General features: G+C 44.6%; 29 non-coding genes across 29 annotated transcripts; 5 read left to right on the top strand and 24 right to left on the bottom strand.

Moving 5' to 3' along the window:
• Positions 1-233: 233 nt before the first annotated feature.
• trnav-cac (transfer RNA valine (anticodon CAC)) lies at positions 234-306 on the bottom strand. Its single transcript has one exon. It is a non-coding gene; the product is annotated as a tRNA-Val (tRNA).
• Positions 307-915: 609 nt separating this feature from the next.
• trnav-cac (transfer RNA valine (anticodon CAC)) lies at positions 916-988 on the bottom strand. The gene has a single exon. It is a non-coding gene; the product is annotated as a tRNA-Val (tRNA).
• Positions 989-1597: 609 nt separating this feature from the next.
• trnav-cac (transfer RNA valine (anticodon CAC)) lies at positions 1598-1670 on the bottom strand. The gene has a single exon. It is a non-coding gene; the product is annotated as a tRNA-Val (tRNA).
• A 617-nt stretch (positions 1671-2287) lies between these two features.
• trnav-cac (transfer RNA valine (anticodon CAC)) lies at positions 2288-2360 on the bottom strand. Its single transcript has one exon. It is a non-coding gene; the product is annotated as a tRNA-Val (tRNA).
• A 239-nt stretch (positions 2361-2599) lies between these two features.
• Positions 2600-2671, top strand: trnad-guc (transfer RNA aspartic acid (anticodon GUC)). Its single transcript has one exon. It is a non-coding gene; the product is annotated as a tRNA-Asp (tRNA).
• Positions 2672-2974: 303 nt separating this feature from the next.
• trnav-aac (transfer RNA valine (anticodon AAC)) lies at positions 2975-3047 on the bottom strand. The gene has a single exon. It is a non-coding gene; the product is annotated as a tRNA-Val (tRNA).
• A 617-nt stretch (positions 3048-3664) lies between these two features.
• On the bottom strand, positions 3665-3737 carry trnav-cac (transfer RNA valine (anticodon CAC)). Its single transcript has one exon. It is a non-coding gene; the product is annotated as a tRNA-Val (tRNA).
• Positions 3738-4354: 617 nt separating this feature from the next.
• trnav-cac (transfer RNA valine (anticodon CAC)) lies at positions 4355-4427 on the bottom strand. Its single transcript has one exon. It is a non-coding gene; the product is annotated as a tRNA-Val (tRNA).
• Positions 4428-5044: 617 nt separating this feature from the next.
• trnav-cac (transfer RNA valine (anticodon CAC)) lies at positions 5045-5117 on the bottom strand. The gene has a single exon. It is a non-coding gene; the product is annotated as a tRNA-Val (tRNA).
• A 617-nt stretch (positions 5118-5734) lies between these two features.
• trnav-cac (transfer RNA valine (anticodon CAC)) lies at positions 5735-5807 on the bottom strand. Its single transcript has one exon. It is a non-coding gene; the product is annotated as a tRNA-Val (tRNA).
• A 1299-nt stretch (positions 5808-7106) lies between these two features.
• Positions 7107-7179, bottom strand: trnav-cac (transfer RNA valine (anticodon CAC)). The gene has a single exon. It is a non-coding gene; the product is annotated as a tRNA-Val (tRNA).
• Positions 7180-7796: 617 nt separating this feature from the next.
• Positions 7797-7869, bottom strand: trnav-cac (transfer RNA valine (anticodon CAC)). Its single transcript has one exon. It is a non-coding gene; the product is annotated as a tRNA-Val (tRNA).
• Positions 7870-8486: 617 nt separating this feature from the next.
• On the bottom strand, positions 8487-8559 carry trnav-cac (transfer RNA valine (anticodon CAC)). The gene has a single exon. It is a non-coding gene; the product is annotated as a tRNA-Val (tRNA).
• A 239-nt stretch (positions 8560-8798) lies between these two features.
• Positions 8799-8870, top strand: trnad-guc (transfer RNA aspartic acid (anticodon GUC)). The gene has a single exon. It is a non-coding gene; the product is annotated as a tRNA-Asp (tRNA).
• A 306-nt stretch (positions 8871-9176) lies between these two features.
• trnav-cac (transfer RNA valine (anticodon CAC)) lies at positions 9177-9249 on the bottom strand. The gene has a single exon. It is a non-coding gene; the product is annotated as a tRNA-Val (tRNA).
• Positions 9250-9866: 617 nt separating this feature from the next.
• On the bottom strand, positions 9867-9939 carry trnav-cac (transfer RNA valine (anticodon CAC)). The gene has a single exon. It is a non-coding gene; the product is annotated as a tRNA-Val (tRNA).
• Positions 9940-10556: 617 nt separating this feature from the next.
• Positions 10557-10629, bottom strand: trnav-cac (transfer RNA valine (anticodon CAC)). Its single transcript has one exon. It is a non-coding gene; the product is annotated as a tRNA-Val (tRNA).
• Positions 10630-11246: 617 nt separating this feature from the next.
• trnav-cac (transfer RNA valine (anticodon CAC)) lies at positions 11247-11319 on the bottom strand. Its single transcript has one exon. It is a non-coding gene; the product is annotated as a tRNA-Val (tRNA).
• A 239-nt stretch (positions 11320-11558) lies between these two features.
• Positions 11559-11630, top strand: trnad-guc (transfer RNA aspartic acid (anticodon GUC)). Its single transcript has one exon. It is a non-coding gene; the product is annotated as a tRNA-Asp (tRNA).
• Positions 11631-11936: 306 nt separating this feature from the next.
• On the bottom strand, positions 11937-12009 carry trnav-cac (transfer RNA valine (anticodon CAC)). The gene has a single exon. It is a non-coding gene; the product is annotated as a tRNA-Val (tRNA).
• A 617-nt stretch (positions 12010-12626) lies between these two features.
• trnav-cac (transfer RNA valine (anticodon CAC)) lies at positions 12627-12699 on the bottom strand. Its single transcript has one exon. It is a non-coding gene; the product is annotated as a tRNA-Val (tRNA).
• Positions 12700-13316: 617 nt separating this feature from the next.
• On the bottom strand, positions 13317-13389 carry trnav-cac (transfer RNA valine (anticodon CAC)). The gene has a single exon. It is a non-coding gene; the product is annotated as a tRNA-Val (tRNA).
• Positions 13390-14006: 617 nt separating this feature from the next.
• trnav-cac (transfer RNA valine (anticodon CAC)) lies at positions 14007-14079 on the bottom strand. Its single transcript has one exon. It is a non-coding gene; the product is annotated as a tRNA-Val (tRNA).
• A 609-nt stretch (positions 14080-14688) lies between these two features.
• On the bottom strand, positions 14689-14761 carry trnav-cac (transfer RNA valine (anticodon CAC)). Its single transcript has one exon. It is a non-coding gene; the product is annotated as a tRNA-Val (tRNA).
• Positions 14762-15378: 617 nt separating this feature from the next.
• Positions 15379-15451, bottom strand: trnav-cac (transfer RNA valine (anticodon CAC)). Its single transcript has one exon. It is a non-coding gene; the product is annotated as a tRNA-Val (tRNA).
• Positions 15452-15690: 239 nt separating this feature from the next.
• On the top strand, positions 15691-15762 carry trnad-guc (transfer RNA aspartic acid (anticodon GUC)). The gene has a single exon. It is a non-coding gene; the product is annotated as a tRNA-Asp (tRNA).
• A 306-nt stretch (positions 15763-16068) lies between these two features.
• On the bottom strand, positions 16069-16141 carry trnav-cac (transfer RNA valine (anticodon CAC)). Its single transcript has one exon. It is a non-coding gene; the product is annotated as a tRNA-Val (tRNA).
• A 239-nt stretch (positions 16142-16380) lies between these two features.
• Positions 16381-16452, top strand: trnad-guc (transfer RNA aspartic acid (anticodon GUC)). Its single transcript has one exon. It is a non-coding gene; the product is annotated as a tRNA-Asp (tRNA).
• A 298-nt stretch (positions 16453-16750) lies between these two features.
• trnav-aac (transfer RNA valine (anticodon AAC)) lies at positions 16751-16823 on the bottom strand. The gene has a single exon. It is a non-coding gene; the product is annotated as a tRNA-Val (tRNA).
• Positions 16824-19621: the final 2798 nt, after the last annotated feature.

Genomic DNA, 19621 nt, shown 5'->3' with positions numbered 1-19621 from the left:
TCTGCTGTCAGAGACAGCTTCACATTGACGATATGATCCTCTACCTCGGCATGCATGCACATCAGAATGGAAAATTCTGCTTCTTTTCATCCAGTTTGCTGGGAACGCTGGTCAGAACACTTTGATTGTGTGGAGGAAAATCCAACCCTGGGGCAGTTGTACTTCTTATCCAGTTTCCGACAATTCCACTAAGTAGAGTTTTATTTTGTGGAGTAAGCAGGAACAAAGAATACTGCTTCCGCCCAGTTTCGAACTGAGGACCTTTCGCGTGTGAAGCGAACGTGATAACCACTACACTACGGAAACTGCTGAAGATAACTTTTATGCACGTGCCCAGGCTCAATGCACCATTCACACTTGACTGCAAACATTTCAGATGCCAGACAACATGATTTCCGAATGGATTCAGTCACAGCTGCTGTGTCATTGAGTGACAGTAAATGTCTACTTCACTTAAAGCCTCCCCTGTATAGCTCCAAGAATTCCCTTCATAGGCCGGAACAGCGGCACTTTTTTTTATTTAGCCAAAAATGCTATTAGCACAGTCCACGTTAGTATAGTGGATAGTATCTCCGCTTGTCACGCGGAAGACCAGGGTTCGATTCCCTGACGGGGAGTTTTCTACCAGTTGCTAGTAAGACAACAGCCATTTAACACAGAGACGATACATATTGAGCATGTTTCTGCTGTCAGAGACAGCTTCACATTGACGATATGATCCTCTACCTCGGCATGCATGCACATCAGAATGGAAAATTCTGCTTCTTTTCATCCAGTTTGCTGGGAACGCTGGTCAGAACACTTTGATTGTGTGGAGGAAAATCCAACCCTGGGGCAGTTGTACTTCTTATCCAGTTTCCGACAATTCCACTAAGTAGAGTTTTATTTTGTGGAGTAAGCAGGAACAAAGAATACTGCTTCCGCCCAGTTTCGAACTGAGGACCTTTCGCGTGTGAAGCGAACGTGATAACCACTACACTACGGAAACTGCTGAAGATAACTTTTATGCACGTGCCCAGGCTCAATGCACCATTCACACTTGACTGCAAACATTTCAGATGCCAGACAACATGATTTCCGAATGGATTCAGTCACAGCTGCTGTGTCATTGAGTGACAGTAAATGTCTACTTCACTTAAAGCCTCCCCTGTATAGCTCCAAGAATTCCCTTCATAGGCCGGAACAGCGGCACTTTTTTTTATTTAGCCAAAAATGCTATTAGCACAGTCCTCGTTAGTATAGTGGATAGTATCTCTGCTTGTCACGCGGAAGACCAGGGTTCGATTCCCTGACGGGGAGTTTTCTACCAGTTGCTAGTAAGACAACAGCCATTTAACACAGAGACGATACATATTGAGCATGTTTCTGCTGTCAGAGACAGCTTCACATTGACGATATGATCCTCTACCTCGGCATGCATGCACATCAGAATGGAAAATTCTGCTTCTTTTCATCCAGTTTGCTGGGAACGCTGGTCAGAACACTTTGATTGTGTGGAGGAAAATCCAACCCTGGGGCAGTTGTACTTCTTATCCAGTTTCCGACAATTCCACTAAGTAGAGTTTTATTTTGTGGAGTAAGCAGGAACAAAGAATACTGCTTCCGCCCAGTTTCGAACTGAGGACCTTTCGCGTGTGAAGCGAACGTGATAACCACTACACTACGGAAACTGCTGAAGATAACTTTTATGCACGTGCCCAGGCTCAATGCACCATTCACACTTGACTGCAAACATTTCAGATGCCAGACAACATGATTTCCGAATGGATTCAGTCACAGCTGCTGTGTCATTGAGTGACAGTAAATGTCTACTTCACTTAAAGCCTCCCCTGTATAGCTCCAAGAATTCCCTTCATAGGCCGGAACAGCGGCACTTTTTTTTATTTAGCCAAAAATGCTATTAGCACAGTCCTCGTTAGTATAGTGGATAGTATCTCCGCTTGTCACGCGGAAGACCAGGGTTCGATTCCCTGATGGGGAGTTTTCTACCAGTTGCTAGTAAGACAACAGCCATTTAACACAGAGACGATACATATTGAGCATGTTTCTGCTGTCAGAGACAGCTTCACATTGACGATATGATCCTCTACCTCGGCATGCATGAAAGGTTGCACGTCAGAATGGAAAATTCTGCTTCTTTTCATCCAGTTTGCTGGGAACGCTGGTCAGAACACTTTGATTGTGTGGAGGAAAATCCAACCCTGGGGCAGTTGTACTTCTTATCCACTTTCCGACAATTCCACTAAGTAGAGTTTTATTTTGTGGAGTAAGCAGGAACAAAGAATACTGTTTCCGCCCAGTTTCGAACTGAGGACCTTTCGCGTGTGAAGCAAACGTGATAACCACTACACTACGGAAACTGCTGAAGATGACTTTTATGCACGTGCCCAGGCTCAATGCACCATTCACACTTGACTGCAAACATTTCAGATGCCAGACAACATGATTTCCGAATGGATTCAGTCACAGCTGCTGTGTCATTGAGTGACAGTAAATGTCTTCTACACTTAAAGCCTCCCCTGTATAGCTCCAAGAATTCCCTTCATAGGCCGGAACAGCGGCACTTTTTTTTATTTAGCCAAAAATGCTATTAGCACAGTCCTCGTTAGTATAGTGGATAGTATCTCCGCTTGTCACGCGGAAGACCAGGGTTCGATTCCCTGACGGGGAGTTTTCTACCAGTTGCTAGTAAGACAACAGCCATTTAACACAGAGACGATACATATTGAGCATGTTTCTGCTGTCAGAGACAGCTTCACATTGACGATATGATCCTCTACCTCGGCATGCATGAAAGGTTGCACATCAGAATGGAAAATTCTGCTTCTTTTCATCCAGTTTGCTGGGAACGCTAGTCAGAACACTTTGATTGTGTGGAGGAAAAGCCAACCCTGGGGCAGTTGTACTTATCCAGTTTCTGACAATTCCACTAAGTAGAGTTTTATTTTATGGAGTAAGCAGGAACAAAGAATACTGTTTCCGCCCAGTTTCGAACTGAGGACCTTTCGCGTGTTAGGCAAACGTGATAACCACTACACTACGGAAACTGCTGAAGATGACTTTTATGCACGTGCCCAGGCTCAATGCACCATTCACACTTGACTGCAAACATTTCAGATGCCAGACAACATGATTTCCGAATGGATTCAGTCACAGCTGCTGTGTCATTGAGTGACAGTAAATGTCTACTACACTTAAAGCCTCCCCTGTATAGCTCCAAGAATTCCCTTCATAGGCCGGAACAGCGGCACTTTTTTTTATTTAGCCAAAAATGCTATTAGCACAGTCCTCGTTAGTATAGTGGATAGTATCTCCGCTTGTCACGCGGAAAAACAGGGTTCGATTCCCTGATGGGGAGTTTTCTACCAATTGCTAATAAGACAACAGCCATTTAACACAGAGACGATACATATCGAGCATGTTCCTGCTCTCAGAGACAGCTTCACATTGACGATATGATCCTCTACCTCGGCATGCATGAAAGGTTGCACATCAGAATGGAAAATTCTGCTTCTTTTCATCCAGTTTGCTGGGAACGCTAGTCAGAACACTTTGATTGTGTGGAGGAAAAGCCAACCCTGGGGCAGTTGTACTTCTTATCCAGTTTCGGACAATTCCACTAAGTAGAGTTTTATTTTGTGGAGTAAGCAGGAACAAAGAATACTGTTTCCGCCCAGTTTCAAACTGAGGACCTTTCGCGTGTGAAGCGAACATGATAACCACTACACTACGGAAACTGCTGAAGATGACTTTTATGCACGTGCCCAGGCTCAATGCACCATTCACACTTGACTGCAAACATTTCAGATGCCAGACAACATGATTTCCGAATGGATTCAGTCACAGCTGCTGTGTCATTGAGTGACAGTAAATGTCTACTTCACTTAAAGCCTCCCCTGTATAGCTCCAAGAATTCCCTTCATAGGCCGGAACAGCGGCACTTTTTTTTATTTAGCCAAAAATGCTATTAGCACAGTCCTCGTTAGTATAGTGGATAGTATCTCCGCTTGTCACGCGGAAGACCAGGGTTCGATTCCCTAACGGGGAGTTTTCTACCAGTTGTTAGTAAGACAACAGCCATTTAACACAGAAACGATACATATCGAGCATGTTCCTGCTCTCAGAGACAGCTTCACATTGACGATATGATCCTCTACCTCGGCATGCATGAAAGGTTGCACGTCAGAATGGAAAATTCTGCTTCTTTTCATCCAGTTTGCTGGGAACGCTGGTCAGAACACTTTGATTGTGTGGAGGAAAATCCAACCCTGGGGCAGTTGTACTTCTTATCCAGTTTCCGACAATTCCACTAAGTAGAGTTTTATTTTGTGGAGTAAGCAGGAACAAAGAATACTGTTTCCGCCCAGTTTCGAACTGAGGACCTTTCGCGTGTGAAGCAAACGTGATAACCACTACACTACGGAAACTGCTGAAGATAACCTTTATGCACGTGCCCAGGCTCAATGCACCATTCACACTTGACTGCAAACATTTCAGATGCCAGACAACATGATTTCCGAATGGATTCAGTCACAGCTGCTGTGTCATTGAGTGACAGTAAATGTCTACTTCACTTAAAGCCTCCCCTGTATAGCTCCAAGAATTCCCTTCATAGGCCGGAACAGCGGCACTTTTTTTTATTTAGCCAAAAATGCTATTAGCACAGTCCTCGTTAGTATAGTGGATAGTATCTCCGCTTGTCACGCGGAAGACCAGGGTTCGATTCCCTAACGGGGAGTTTTCTACCAGTTGTTAGTAAGACAACAGCCATTTAACACAGAGACGATACATATTGAGCATGTTTCTGCTGTCAGAGACAGCTTCACATTGACGATATGATCCTCTACCTCGGCATGCATGAAAGGTTGCACATCAGAATGGAAAATTCTGCTTCTTTTCATCCAGTTTGCTGGGAACGCTAGTCAGAACACTTTGATTGTGTGGAGGAAAAGCCAACCCTGGGGCAGTTGTACTTCTTATCCAGTTTCGGACAATTCCACTAAGTAGAGTTTTATTTTGTGGAGTAAGCAGGAACAAAGAATACTGTTTCCGCCCAGTTTCGAACTGAGGACCTTTCGCGTGTGAAGCAAACGTGATAACCACTACACTACGGAAACTGCTGAAGATAACCTTTATGCACGTGCCCAGGCTCAATGCACCATTCACACTTGACTGCAAACATTTCAGATGCCAGACAACATGATTTCCGAATGGATTCAGTCACAGCTGCTGTGTCATTGAGTGACAGTAAATGTCTACTACACTTAAAGCCTCCCCTGTATAGCTCCAAGAATTCCCTTCATAGGCCGGAACAGCGGCACTTTTTTTTATTTAGCCAAAAATGCTATTAGCACAGTCCTCGTTATTATAGTGGATAGTATCTCCGCTTGTCACGCGGAAGACCAGGGTTCGATTCCCTGACGGGGAGTTTTCTACCAGTTGTTAGTAAGACAACAGCCATTTAACACAGAGACGATACATATTGAGCATGTTTCTGCTGTCAGAGACAGCTTCACATTGACGATATGATCCTCTACCTCGGCATGCATGAAAGGTTGCACATCAGAATGGAAAATTCTGCTTCTTTTCATCCAGTTTGCTGGGAACGCTGGTCAGAACACTTTGATTGTGTGGAGGAAAAGCCAACCCTGGGGCAGTTGTACTTCTTATCCAGTTTCGGACAATTCCACTAAGTAGAGTTTTATTTTGTGGAGTAAGCAGGAACAAAGAATACTGTTTCCGCCCAGTTTCGAACTGAGGACCTTTCGCGTGTGAAGCAAACGTGATAACCACTACACTACGGAAACTGCTGAAGATGACTTTTATGCACGTGCCCAGGCTCAATGCACCATTCACACTTGACTGCAAACATTTCAGATGCCAGACAACATGATTTCCGAATGGATTCAGTCACAGCTGCTGTGTCATTGAGTGACAGTAAATGTCTACTACACTTAAAGCCTCCCCTGTATAGCTCCAAGAATTCCCTTCATAGGCCGGAACAGCGGCACTTTTTTTTATTTAGCCAAAAATGCTATTAGCACAGTCCTCGTTAGTATAGTGGATAGTATCTCCGCTTGTCACGCGGAAAAACAGGGTTCGATTCCCTGATGGGGAGTTTTCTACCAATTGCTAATAAGACAACAGCCATTTAACACAGAGACGATACATATCGAGCATGTTCCTGCTCTCAGAGACAGCTTCACATTGACGATATGATCCTCTACCTCGGCATGCATGAAAGGTTGCACATCAGAATGGAAAATTCTGCTTCTTTTCATCCAGTTTGCTGGGAACGCTAGTCAGAACACTTTGATTGTGTGGAGGAAAAGCCAACCCTGGGGCAGTTGTACTTCTTATCCAGTTTCGGACAATTCCACTAAGTAGAGTTTTATTTTGTGGAGTAAGCAGGAACAAAGAATACTGTTTCCGCCCAGTTTCGAACAGGGGACCTTTCGCGTGTGAAGCAAACGTGATAACCACTACACTACAGAAACTGCTGAAGATGACTTTTATGCACGTGCCCAGGCTCAATGCACCATTCACACTTGACTGCAAACATTTCAGATGCCAGACAACATGATTTCCGAATGGATTCAGTCACAGCTGCTGTGTCATTGAGTGACAGTAAATGTCTACTACACTTAAAGCCTCCCCTGTATAGCTCCAAGAATTCCCTTCATAGGCCGGAACAGCGGCACTTTTTTTTATTTAGCCAAAAATGCTATTAGCACAGTCCTCGTTAGTATAGTGGATAGTATCTCCGCTTGTCACGCGGAAGACCAGGGTTCGATTTCCTGACGGGGAGTTTTCTACCAGTTGTTAGTAAGACAACAGCCATTTAACACAGAAACGATACATATCGAGCATGTTCCTGCTCTCAGAGACAGCTTCACATTGACGATATGATCCTCTACCTCGGCATGCATGCACATCAGAATGGAAAATTCTGCTTCTTTTCATCCAGTTTGCTGGGAACGCTAGTCAGAACACTTTGATTGTGTGGAGGAAAAGCCAACCCTGGGGCAGTTGTACTTCTTATCCAGTTTCGGACAATTCCACTAAGTAGAGTTTTATTTTGTGGAGTAAGCAGGAACAAAGAATACTGTTTCCGCCCAGTTTCGAACTGAGGACCTTTCGCGTGTGAAGCAAACGTGATAACCACTACACTACGGAAACTGCTGAAGATGACTTTTATGCACGTGCCCAGGCTCAATGCACCATTCACACTTGACTGCAAACATTTCAGATGCCAGACAACATGATTTCCGAATGGATTCAGTCACAGCTGCTGTGTCATTGAGTGACAGTAAATGTCTACGACACTTAAAGCCTCCCCTGTATAGCTCCAAGAATTCCCTTCATAGGCCGGAACAGCGGCGCTTTTTTTTATTTAGCCAAAAATGCTATTAGCACAGTCCTCGTTAGTATAGTGGATAGTATCTCCGCTTGTCACGTGGAAGAACAGGGTTCGATTCCCTGATGGGGAGTTTTCTACAAATTACTAATAAGACAACAGCCATTTAACACAGAGACGATACATATCGAGCATGTTCCTGCTCTCAGAGACAGCTTCACATTGACGATATGATCCTCTACCTCGGCATGCATGAAAGGTTGCACATCAGAATGGAAAATTCTGCTTCTTTTCATCCAGTTTGCTGGGAACACTAGTCAGAACACTTTGATTGTGTGGAGGAAAAGCCAACCCTGGGGCAGTTGTACTTCTTATCCAGTTTCGGACAATTCCACTAAGTAGAGTTTTATTTTGTGGAGTAAGCAGGAACAAAGAATACTGTTTCCGCCCAGTTTCAAACTGAGGACCTTTCGCGTGTGAAGCGAACATGATAACCACTACACTACGGAAACTGCTGAAGATGACTTTTATGCACGTGCCCAGGCTCAATGCACCATTCACACTTGACTGCAAACATTTCAGATGCCAGACAACATGATTTCCGAATGGATTCAGTCACAGCTGCTGTGTCATTGAGTGACAGTAAATGTCTACTTCACTTAAAGCCTCCCCTGTATAGCTCCAAGAATTCCCTTCATAGGCCGGAACAGCGGCACTTTTTTTTATTTAGCCAAAAATGCTATTAGCACAGTCCTCGTTAGTATAGTGGATAGTATCTCCGCTTGTCACGCGGAAGACCAGGGTTCGATTCCCTAACGGGGAGTTTTCTACCAGTTGTTAGTAAGACAACAGCCATTTAACACAGAAACGATACATATCGAGCATGTTTCTGCTGTCAGAGACAGCTTCACATTGACGATATGATCCTCTACCTCGGCATGCATGAAAGGTTGCACATCAGAATGGAAAATTCTGCTTCTTTTCATCCAGTTTGCTGGGAACGCTAGTCAGAACACTTTGATTGTGTGGAGGAAAAGCCAACCCTGGGGCAGTTGTACTTCTTATCCAGTTTCGGACAATTCCACTAAGTAGAGTTTTATTTTGTGGAGTAAGCAGGAACAAAGAATACTGTTTCCGCCCAGTTTCGAACTGAGGACCTTTCGCGTGTGAAGCAAACGTGATAACCACTACACTACGGAAACTGCTGAAGATGACTTTTATGCACGTGCCCAGGCTCAATGCACCATTCACACTTGACTGCAAACATTTCAGATGCCAGACAACATGATTTCCGAATGGATTCAGTCACAGCTGCTGTGTCATTGAGTGACAGTAAATGTCTACTTCACTTAAAGCCTCCCCTGTATAGCTCCAAGAATTCCCTTCATAGGCCGGAACAGCGGCACTTTTTTTTATTTAGCCAAAAATGCTATTAGCACAGTCCTCGTTAGTATAGTGGATAGTATCTCCGCTTGTCACGCGGAAGACCAGGGTTCGATTCCCTGACGGGGAGTTTTCTACCAGTTGCTAGTAAGACAACAGCCATTTAACACAGAGACGATACATATTGAGCATGTTTCTGCTGTCAGAGACAGCTTCACATTGACGATATGATCCTCTACCTCGGCATGCATGAAAGGTTGCACATCAGAATGGAAAATTCTGCTTCTTTTCATCCAGTTTGCTGGGAACGCTAGTCAGAACACTTTGATTGTGTGGAGGAAAAGCCAACCCTGGGGCAGTTGTACTTCTTATCCAGTTTCGGACAATTCCACTAAGTAGAGTTTTATTTTGTGGAGTAAGCAGGAACAAAGAATACTGTTTCCGCCCAGTTTCAAACTGAGGACCTTTCGCGTGTGAAGCGAACATGATAACCACTACACTACGGAAACTGCTGAAGATGACTTTTATGCACGTGCCCAGGCTCAATGCACCATTCACACTTGACTGCAAACATTTCAGATGCCAGACAACATGATTTCCGAATGGATTCAGTCACAGCTGCTGTGTCATTGAGTGACAGTAAATGTCTACTTCACTTAAAGCCTCCCCTGTATAGCTCCAAGAATTCCCTTCATAGGCCGGAACAGCGGCACTTTTTTTTATTTAGCCAAAAATGCTATTAGCACAGTCCTCGTTAGTATAGTGGATAGTATCTCCGCTTGTCACGCGGAAGACCAGGGTTCGATTCCCTAACGGGGAGTTTTCTACCAGTTGTTAGTAAGACAACAGCCATTTAACACAGAAACGATACATATCGAGCATGTTCCTGCTCTCAGAGACAGCTTCACATTGACGATATGATCCTCTACCTCGGCATGCATGAAAGGTTGCACATCAGAATGGAAAATTCTGCTTCTTTTCATCCAGTTTGCTGGGAACGCTAGTCAGAACACTTTGATTGTGTGGAGGAAAAGCCAACCCTGGGGCAGTTGTACTTCTTATCCAGTTTCGGACAATTCCACTAAGTAGAGTTTTATTTTATGGAGTAAGCAGGAACAAAGAATACTGTTTCCGCCCAGTTTCAAACTGAGGACCTTTCGCGTGTGAAGCGAACATGATAACCACTACACTACGGAAACTGCTGAAGATGACTTTTATGCACGTGCCCAGGCTCAATGCACCATTCACACTTGACTGCAAACATTTCAGATGCCAGACAACATGATTTCCGAATGGATTCAGTCACAGCTGCTGTGTCATTGAGTGACAGTAAATGTCTACTTCACTTAAAGCCTCCCCTGTATAGCTCCAAGAATTCCCTTCATAGGCCGGAACAGCGGCACTTTTTTTTATTTAGCCAAAAATGCTATTAGCACAGTCCTCGTTAGTATAGTGGATAGTATCTCCGCTTGTCACGCGGAAGACCAGGGTTCGATTCCCTAACGGGGAGTTTTCTACCAGTTGTTAGTAAGACAACAGCCATTTAACACAGAAACGATACATATCGAGCATGTTTCTGCTGTCAGAGACAGCTTCACATTGACGATATGATCCTCTACCTCGGCATGCATGAAAGGTTGCACATCAGAATGGAAAATTCTGCTTCTTTTCATCCAGTTTGCTGGGAACGCTAGTCAGAACACTTTGATTGTGTGGAGGAAAAGCCAACCCTGGGGCAGTTGTACTTCTTATCCAGTTTCGGACAATTCCACTAAGTAGAGTTTTATTTTGTGGAGTAAGCAGGAACAAAGAATACTGTTTCCGCCCAGTTTCAAACTGAGGACCTTTCGCGTGTGAAGCGAACATGATAACCACTACACTACGGAAACTGCTGAAGATGACTTTTATGCACGTGCCCAGGCTCAATGCACCATTCACACTTGACTGCAAACATTTCAGATGCCAGACAACATGATTTCCGAATGGATTCAGTCACAGCTGCTGTGTCATTGAGTGACAGTAAATGTCTACTTCACTTAAAGCCTCCCCTGTATAGCTCCAAGAATTCCCTTCATAGGCCGGAACAGCGGCACTTTTTTTTATTTAGCCAAAAATGCTATTAGCACAGTCCTCGTTAGTATAGTGGATAGTATCTCCGCTTGTCACGCGGAAGACCAGGGTTCGATTCCCTAACGGGGAGTTTTCTACCAGTTGTTAGTAAGACAACAGCCATTTAACACAGAAACGATACATATCGAGCATGTTCCTGCTCTCAGAGACAGCTTCACATTGACGATATGATCCTCTACCTCGGCATGCATGAAAGGTTGCACGTCAGAATGGAAAATTCTGCTTCTTTTCATCCAGTTTGCTGGGAACGCTGGTCAGAACACTTTGATTGTGTGGAGGAAAATCCAACCCTGGGGCAGTTGTACTTCTTATCCAGTTTCCGACAATTCCACTAAGTAGAGTTTTATTTTGTGGAGTAAGCAGGAACAAAGAATACTGTTTCCGCCCAGTTTCGAACTGAGGACCTTTCGCGTGTGAAGCAAACGTGATAACCACTACACTACGGAAACTGCTGAAGATAACCTTTATGCACGTGCCCAGGCTCAATGCACCATTCACACTTGACTGCAAACATTTCAGATGCCAGACAACATGATTTCCGAATGGATTCAGTCACAGCTGCTGTGTCATTGAGTGACAGTAAATGTCTACTTCACTTAAAGCCTCCCCTGTATAGCTCCAAGAATTCCCTTCATAGGCCGGAACAGCGGCACTTTTTTTTATTTAGCCAAAAATGCTATTAGCACAGTCCTCGTTAGTATAGTGGATAGTATCTCCGCTTGTCACGCGGAAGACCAGGGTTCGATTCCCTGACGGGGAGTTTTCTACCAGTTGTTAGTAAGACAACAGCCATTTAACACAGAGACGATACATATTGAGCATGTTTCTGCTGTCAGAGACAGCTTCACATTGACGATATGATCCTCTACCTCGGCATGCATGAAAGGTTGCACGTCAGAATGGAAAATTCTGCTTCTTTTCATCCAGTTTGCTGGGAACGCTAGTCAGAACACTTTGATTGTGTGGAGGAAAAGCCAACCCTGGGGCAGTTGTACTTCTTATCCAGTTTCGGACAATTCCACTAAGTAGAGTTTTATTTTGTGGAGTAAGCAGGAACAAAGAATACTGTTTCCGCCCAGTTTCGAACTGAGGACCTTTCGCGTGTGAAGCAAACGTGATAACCACTACACTACGGAAACTGCTGAAGATGACTTTTATGCACGTGCCCAGGCTCAATGCACCATTCACACTTGACTGCAAACATTTCAGATGCCAGACAACATGATTTCCGAATGGATTCAGTCACAGCTGCTGTGTCATTGAGTGACAGTAAATGTCTACTACACTTAAAGCCTCCCCTGTATAGCTCCAAGAATTCCCTTCATAGGCCGGAACAGCGGCACTTTTTTTTATTTAGCCAAAAATGCTATTAGCACAGTCCTCGTTAGTATAGTGGATAGTATCTCCGCTAGTCACGCGGAAAAACAGGGTTCGATTCCCTGACGGGGAGTTTTCTACCAGTTGCTAGTAAGACAACAGCCATTTAACACAGAGACGATACATATTGAGCATGTTTCTGCTCTCAGAGACAGCTTCACATTGACGATATGATCCTCTACCTCGGCATGCATGAAAGGTTGCACATCAGAATGGAAAATTCTGCTTCTTTTCATCCAGTTTGCTGGGAACGCTAGTCAGAACACTTTGATTGTGTGGAGGAAAAGCCAACCCTGGGGCAGTTGTACTTCTTATCCAGTTTCGGACAATTCCACTAAGTAGAGTTTTATTTTGTGGAGTAAGCAGGAACAAAGAATACTGTTTCCGCCCAGTTTCAAACTGAGGACCTTTCGCGTGTGAAGCGAACATGATAACCACTACACTACGGAAACTGCTGAAGATGACTTTTATGCACGTGCCCAGGCTCAATGCACCATTCACACTTGACTGCAAACATTTCAGATGCCAGACAACATGATTTCCGAATGGATTCAGTCACAGCTGCTGTGTCATTGAGTGACAGTAAATGTCTACTTCACTTAAAGCCTCCCCTGTATAGCTCCAAGAATTCCCTTCATAGGCCGGAACAGCGGCACTTTTTTTTATTTAGCCAAAAATGCTATTAGCACAGTCCTCGTTAGTATAGTGGATAGTATCTCCGCTTGTCACGCGGAAGACCAGGGTTCGATTCCCTAACGGGGAGTTTTCTACCAGTTGTTAGTAAGACAACAGCCATTTAACACAGAAACGATACATATCGAGCATGTTTCTGCTGTCAGAGACAGCTTCACATTGACGATATGATCCTCTACCTCGGCATGCATGAAAGGTTGCACATCAGAATGGAAAATTCTGCTTCTTTTCATCCAGTTTGCTGGGAACGCTAGTCAGAACACTTTGATTGTGTGGAGGAAAAGCCAACCCTGGGGCAGTTGTACTTCTTATCCAGTTTCGGACAATTCCACTAAGTAGAGTTTTATTTTGTGGAGTAAGCAGGAACAAAGAATACTGTTTCCGCCCAGTTTCAAACTGAGGACCTTTCGCGTGTGAAGCGAACATGATAACCACTACACTACGGAAACTGCTGAAGATGACTTTTATGCACGTGCCCAGGCTCAATGCACCATTCACACTTGACTGCAAACATTTCAGATGCCAGACAACATGATTTCCGAATGGATTCAGTCACAGCTGCTGTGTCATTGAGTGACAGTAAATGTCTACTTCACTTAAAGCCTCCCCTGTATAGCTCCAAGAATTCCCTTCATAGGCCGGAACAGCGGCACTTTTTTTTATTTAGCCAAAAATGCTATTAGCACAGTCCGCGTTAGTATAGTGGATAGTATCTCCGCTTGTCACGCGGAAGACCAGGGTTCGATTCCCTGACGGGGAGTTTTCTACCAGTTGCTAGTAAGACAACAGCCATTTAACACAGAGACGATACATATTGAGCATGTTTCTGCTGTCAGAGACAGCTTCACATTGACGATATGATCCTCTACCTCGGCATGCATGAAAGGTTGCACATCAGAATGGAAAATTCTGCTTCTTTTCATCCAGTTTGCTGGGAACGCTAGTCAGAACACTTTGATTGTGTGGAGGAAAAGCCAACCCTGGGGCAGTTGTACTTCTTATCCAGTTTCGGACAATTCCACTAAGTAGAGTTTTATTTTGTGGAGTAAGCAGGAACAAAGAATACTGTTTCCGCCCAGTTTCAAACTGAGGACCTTTCGCGTGTGAAGCGAACATGATAACCACTACACTACGGAAACTGCTGAAGATGACTTTTATGCACGTGCCCAGGCTCAATGCACCATTCACACTTGACTGCAAACATTTCAGATGCCAGACAACATGATTTCCGAATGGATTCAGTCACAGCTGCTGTGTCATTGAGTGACAGTAAATGTCTACTTCACTTAAAGCCTCCCCTGTATAGCTCCAAGAATTCCCTTCATAGGCCGGAACAGCGGCACTTTTTTTTATTTAGCCAAAAATGCTATTAGCACAGTCCTCGTTAGTATAGTGGATAGTATCTCCGCTTGTCACGCGGAAAAACAGGGTTCGATTCCCTGATGGGGAGTTTTCTACCAATTGCTAATAAGACAACAGCCATTTAACACAGAGACGATACATATCGAGCATGTTCCTGCTCTCAGAGACAGCTTCACATTGACGATATGATCCTCTACCTCGGCATGCATGCACATCAGAATGGAAAATTCTGCTTCTTTTCATCCAGTTTGCTGGGAACGCTAGTCAGAACACTTTGATTGTGTGGAGGAAAATCCAACCCTGGGGCAGTTGTACTTCTTATCCAGTTTCGGACAATTCCACTAAGTAGAGTTTTATTTTGTGGAGTAAGCAGGAACAAAGAATACTGTTTCCGCCCAGTTTCGAACTGAGGACCTTTCGCGTGTGAAGCAAACGTGATAACCACTACACTACGGAAACTGCTGAAGATAACCTTTATGCACGTGCCCAGGCTCAATGCACCATTCACACTTGACTGCAAACATTTCAGATGCCAGACAACATGATTTCCGAATGGATTCAGTCACAGCTGCTTTGTCATTGAGTGACAGTAAATGTCTACTTCACTTAAAGCCTCCCCTGTATAGCTCCAAGAATTCCCTTCATAGGCCGGAACAGCGGCACTTTTTTTTATTTAGCCAAAAATGCTATTAGCACAGTCCTCGTTAGTATAGTGGATAGTATCTCCGCTTGTCATGCGGAAGACCAGGGTTCGATTCCCTAACGGGGAGTTTTCTACCAGTTGTTAGTAAGACAACAGCCATTTAACACAGAAACGATACATATCGAGCATGTTCCTGCTCTCAGAGACAGCTTCACATTGACGATATGATCCTCTACCTCGGCATGCATGAAAGGTTGCACGTCAGAATGGAAAATTCTGCTTCTTTTCATCCAGTTTGCTGGGAACGCTGGTCAGAACACTTTGATTGTGTGGAGGAAAATCCAACCCTGGGGCAGTTGTACTTCTTATCCAGTTTCCGACAATTCCACTAAGTAGAGTTTTATTTTGTGGAGTAAGCAGGAACAAAGAATACTGTTTCCGCCCAGTTTCGAACTGAGGACCTTTCGCGTGTGAAGCAAACGTGATAACCACTACACTACGGAAACTGCTGAAGATAACCTTTATGCACGTGCCCAGGCTCAATGCACCATTCACACTTGACTGCAAACATTTCAGATGCCAGACAACATGATTTCCGAATGGATTCAGTCACAGCTGCTGTGTCATTGAGTGACAGTAAATGTCTACTACACTTAAAGCCTCCCCTGTATAGCTCCAAGAATTCCCTTCATAGGCCGGAACAGCGGCACTTTTTTTTATTTAGCCAAAAATGCTATTAGCACAGTCCTCGTTAGTATAGTGGATAGTATCTCCGCTTGTCACGCGGAAGACCAGGGTTCGATTCCCTGACGGGGAGTTTTCTACCAGTTGTTAGTAAGACAACAGCCATTTAACACAGAGACGATACATATTGAGCATGTTTCTGCTGTCAGAGACAGCTTCACATTGACGATATGATCCTCTACCTCGGCATGCATGAAAGGTTGCACGTCAGAATGGAAAATTCTGCTTCTTTTCATCCAGTTTGCTGGGAACGCTAGTCAGAACACTTTGATTGTGTGGAGGAAAAGCCAACCCTGGGGCAGTTGTACTTCTTATCCAGTTTCGGACAATTCCACTAAGTAGAGTTTTATTTTGTGGAGTAAGCAGGAACAAAGAATACTGTTTCCGCCCAGTTTCGAACTGAGGACCTTTCGCGTGTGAAGCAAACGTGATAACCACTACACTACGGAAACTGCTGAAGATGACTTTTATGCACGTGCCCAGGCTCAATGCACCATTCACACTTGACTGCAAACATTTCAGATGCCAGACAACATGATTTCCGAATGGATTCAGTCACAGCTGCTGTGTCATTGAGTGACAGTAAATGTCTACTACACTTAAAGCCTCCCCTGTATAGCTCCAAGAATTCCCTTCATAGGCCGGAACAGCGGCACTTTTTTTTATTTAGCCAAAAATGCTATTAGCACAGTCCTCGTTAGTATAGTGGATAGTATCTCCGCTTGTCACGCGGAAGACCAGGGTTCGATTCCCTGACGGGGAGTTTTCTACCAGTTGTTAGTAAGACAACAGCCATTTAACACAGAGACGATACATATTGAGCATGTTTCTGCTGTCAGAGACAGCTTCACATTGACGATATGATCCTCTACCTCGGCATGCATGCACATCAGAATGGAAAATTCTGCTTCTTTTCATCCAGTTTGCTGGGAACGCTAGTCAGAACACTTTGATTGTGTGGAGGAAAAGCCAACCCTGGGGCAGTTGTACTTCTTATCCAGTTTCGGACAATTCCACTAAGTAGAGTTTTATTGTGTGGAGTAAGCAGGAACAAAGAATACTGTTTCCGCCCAGTTTCGAACGGGGGACCTTTCGCGTGTTAGGCGAACGTGATAACCACTACACTACGGAAACTGCTGAAGATGACTATTGTGCACGTGCCCAGGCTCAATGCACCATTCACACTTGACTGCAACCATTTCAGATGCCAGACAACATGATTTCCGAATGGATTCAGTCACAGCTGCTGTGTCATTGAGTGACAGTAAATGTCTACTACACTTAAAGCCTCCCCTGTATAGCTCCAAGAATTCCCTTCATAGGCCGGAACAGCGGCACTTTTTTTTATTTAGCCAAAAATGCTATTAGCACAGTCCTCGTTAGTATAGTGGATAGTATCTCCGCTTGTCACGCGGAAGAACAGGGTTCGATTCCCTGACGGGGAGTTTTCTACCAATTGCTAATAAGACAACAGCCATTAACACAGAGACGATACATATCGAGCATGTTCCTGCTGTCAGAGATCGCTTCACATTGACGATATGATCCTCTACCTCTGCATGCATGAAAGGTTGCACATCAGAATGGAAAATTTTGCTTCTTTTCATCCAGTTTGCTGGGAACACTAGTCGGAACACTAGTCAGAACACTTTGATTGTGTGGAGGAAAAGCCAACCCTGGGGCAGTTGTACTTCTTATCAGCCACGCTTTGACGTACATTGTCGTGGATATATGCAGCTACTTTTACATTAAGTCTCCACCGCGTCACTTAGTTTTGCTGCAAGGTTGTCAGCTATGTGTCTGCCTGATATAGACTACGTTGTCTAGGATTCCGCCATTGTATTGCAAGCCCAGTGTAACGTTAGCCAGAGTTCAGGGGTCCAAGAGGCTTTTTTGTAGAGCTGGCAGAGCTGGACATGTGTGTCAAATTTCAAGTAAATCGGAGATACTGGCCGAGGGGCGTCGCCTGTCCAACTCGTAGGCGGTGCTTGAGAGACATATTTTCACTCACAAATTTCACACAGATTTCAGATGGCTTTTTTGACCAAGCTTTGCAAAGAGAACCAACAAGAAAATAAATCAAATTTGCCCTGTAGCAGCATCCTCGTAGTGAAAACACAGAATTCAGCATGTTCTGAGTCATTTGACATAACAAGCTGATCTTATCCACAATACAGTCTAGCAGTGGCGGGCCGTGCATTTTATACCTGGGCCTTCACTGCTGTCCTGCAGCTGAAACACAGCTACGGTTATTATCTGTTTCGTGTCAAAATGAAGCCAACACCTATAGATAGAGTGTGTCTCCTCTCTGCTCTGACTGCAGCGCGATGCGCCTGTGTGTGCTTTGGGGCGGAGGGGGGGCTCACGGCAGCACCCGCTGCTCATTCACGACAGTGCAGAACGTACCTGCTTTAACAGTCAAAACACCACAAAAGTCTCCAACAACACCAGAACAAGTCGCTAGATTTGTCACTAGTAGCTTTTGACAAAAAAGTGGCCATGAGGGTTTGGAAAGTCGCCAGATTTAGCGAGAGAGTCGCCAAGTTGGCAACACTGGCACCGCTAAATGTGTCCCCAGAGCAACATTGGACGTAACAAAGATTCCTATCACATATTAAACCAAACAAAATGTACAAATAATAATATATAAACAAGCATATTATAGCTACTGCAGATGTAAAAACAAACGCATTTAACTTACCAGAGCTGCTGTTCACTATTTAAAGACAAAGTTCTTCCTCCTTTCTTTGTTAACAAAGAGTTTAATCTCACGGTTGTTCAGTACATCCGTGCGTTTTAGTTCCAGTAAGAAGTCCTTCTCGATTCATGGACGTTAGTGAAGACAGTCGAGCCTCCCCAGTTGTATTTCTTGAATACGTTTTAATGCGTTTGAGGCTGAAAATGTCCGCTCGGCAGAGGCAGCAGATATTGGGATTGTCACCGCCCAACATGTCACGCTAGCCCACTGACCAATCACGTACTTGTAGGCCAGTTAAAAGGCTCTGACATGTCAAAGAATACGCCCAACATGTCAAACTAAAGATCTGATTGGTTGAACACTATGACTATCACTCTGTGTGACTCCCCCGTCAACGCGGTGGAGTCCTTCCGCTTCCTGGGCTCCATCATATCCCAAGTCCTCAAGTGGGAGCTTAACATCAGCTCCATCACAAAGAAGGCCCAGCAGAGGATGTACTTCCTGAGGCAGCTGAAGAAATTCAACCTGCCAAAGACAATGATGGTGCATTTCTACACAGCCATCATTGAGTCCATCCTCTGCTCCTCCATCACAGTCTGGTACGCTGCAGCCACTGCCAAGGACAAGGGCAGGCTGCAGCGCATCATTCGCTCTGCTGAGAGGGTGATTGGCTGCAATCTGCCGTCCCTCCAGGACTTGTTCGCTTTAAGAACCCTGAAGCGAGCAAGAAGGATTGTAGCCGACCCCTCTCACCCTGGACAAAAACTGTTTGTGCCCCTTCCATCTGGTAGGAGGCTGAGGTCCATCAGGACCAAGACCTCACGACACATGAACAGTTTCTTCCCGTCGGCAGTCGGGCTCATTAACAGAGCCCGGGACCCCCACTGGCTCTGTCATCCCCGGGACAATTTCCTACCGGTCACTCCCCTGCACATCCCTTCTATTACACTCGACACTTTTACACTACACTTACATCTCACTTGTTTATAGTCCTGTTATCTGTTCGTTTGTGCACTTTATTTAATATTTCACTTTATTTTATATTCCTCTTTCAACAATATCGTCCCCATTCACTTAAACTGCAAAGGGATTCACTTGTGAGTCTGCAGGCCTCGGGCCTCTCTTCTTACCTAGAGACACAGAGGTGAAATCTGATTGGATAAAAGCTCTACTTAAAACAAGCTGCACTGGAAGCAGAGCAACTGAGGAAGACAGCTGTGCAATGAGAAAATTG

The sequence above is a fragment of the Anarhichas minor genome, unplaced genomic scaffold (assembly GCF_050575085.1).
Source record: "Anarhichas minor isolate MPS153535 unplaced genomic scaffold, ASM5057508v1 ptg000136l, whole genome shotgun sequence".
NCBI classification, from domain to species: domain Eukaryota; kingdom Metazoa; phylum Chordata; class Actinopteri; order Perciformes; family Anarhichadidae; genus Anarhichas; species Anarhichas minor.
The sequence above is the reverse complement of the archived record's forward strand: the minus strand, read 5'-3'. Positions and strand labels throughout refer to the sequence as shown.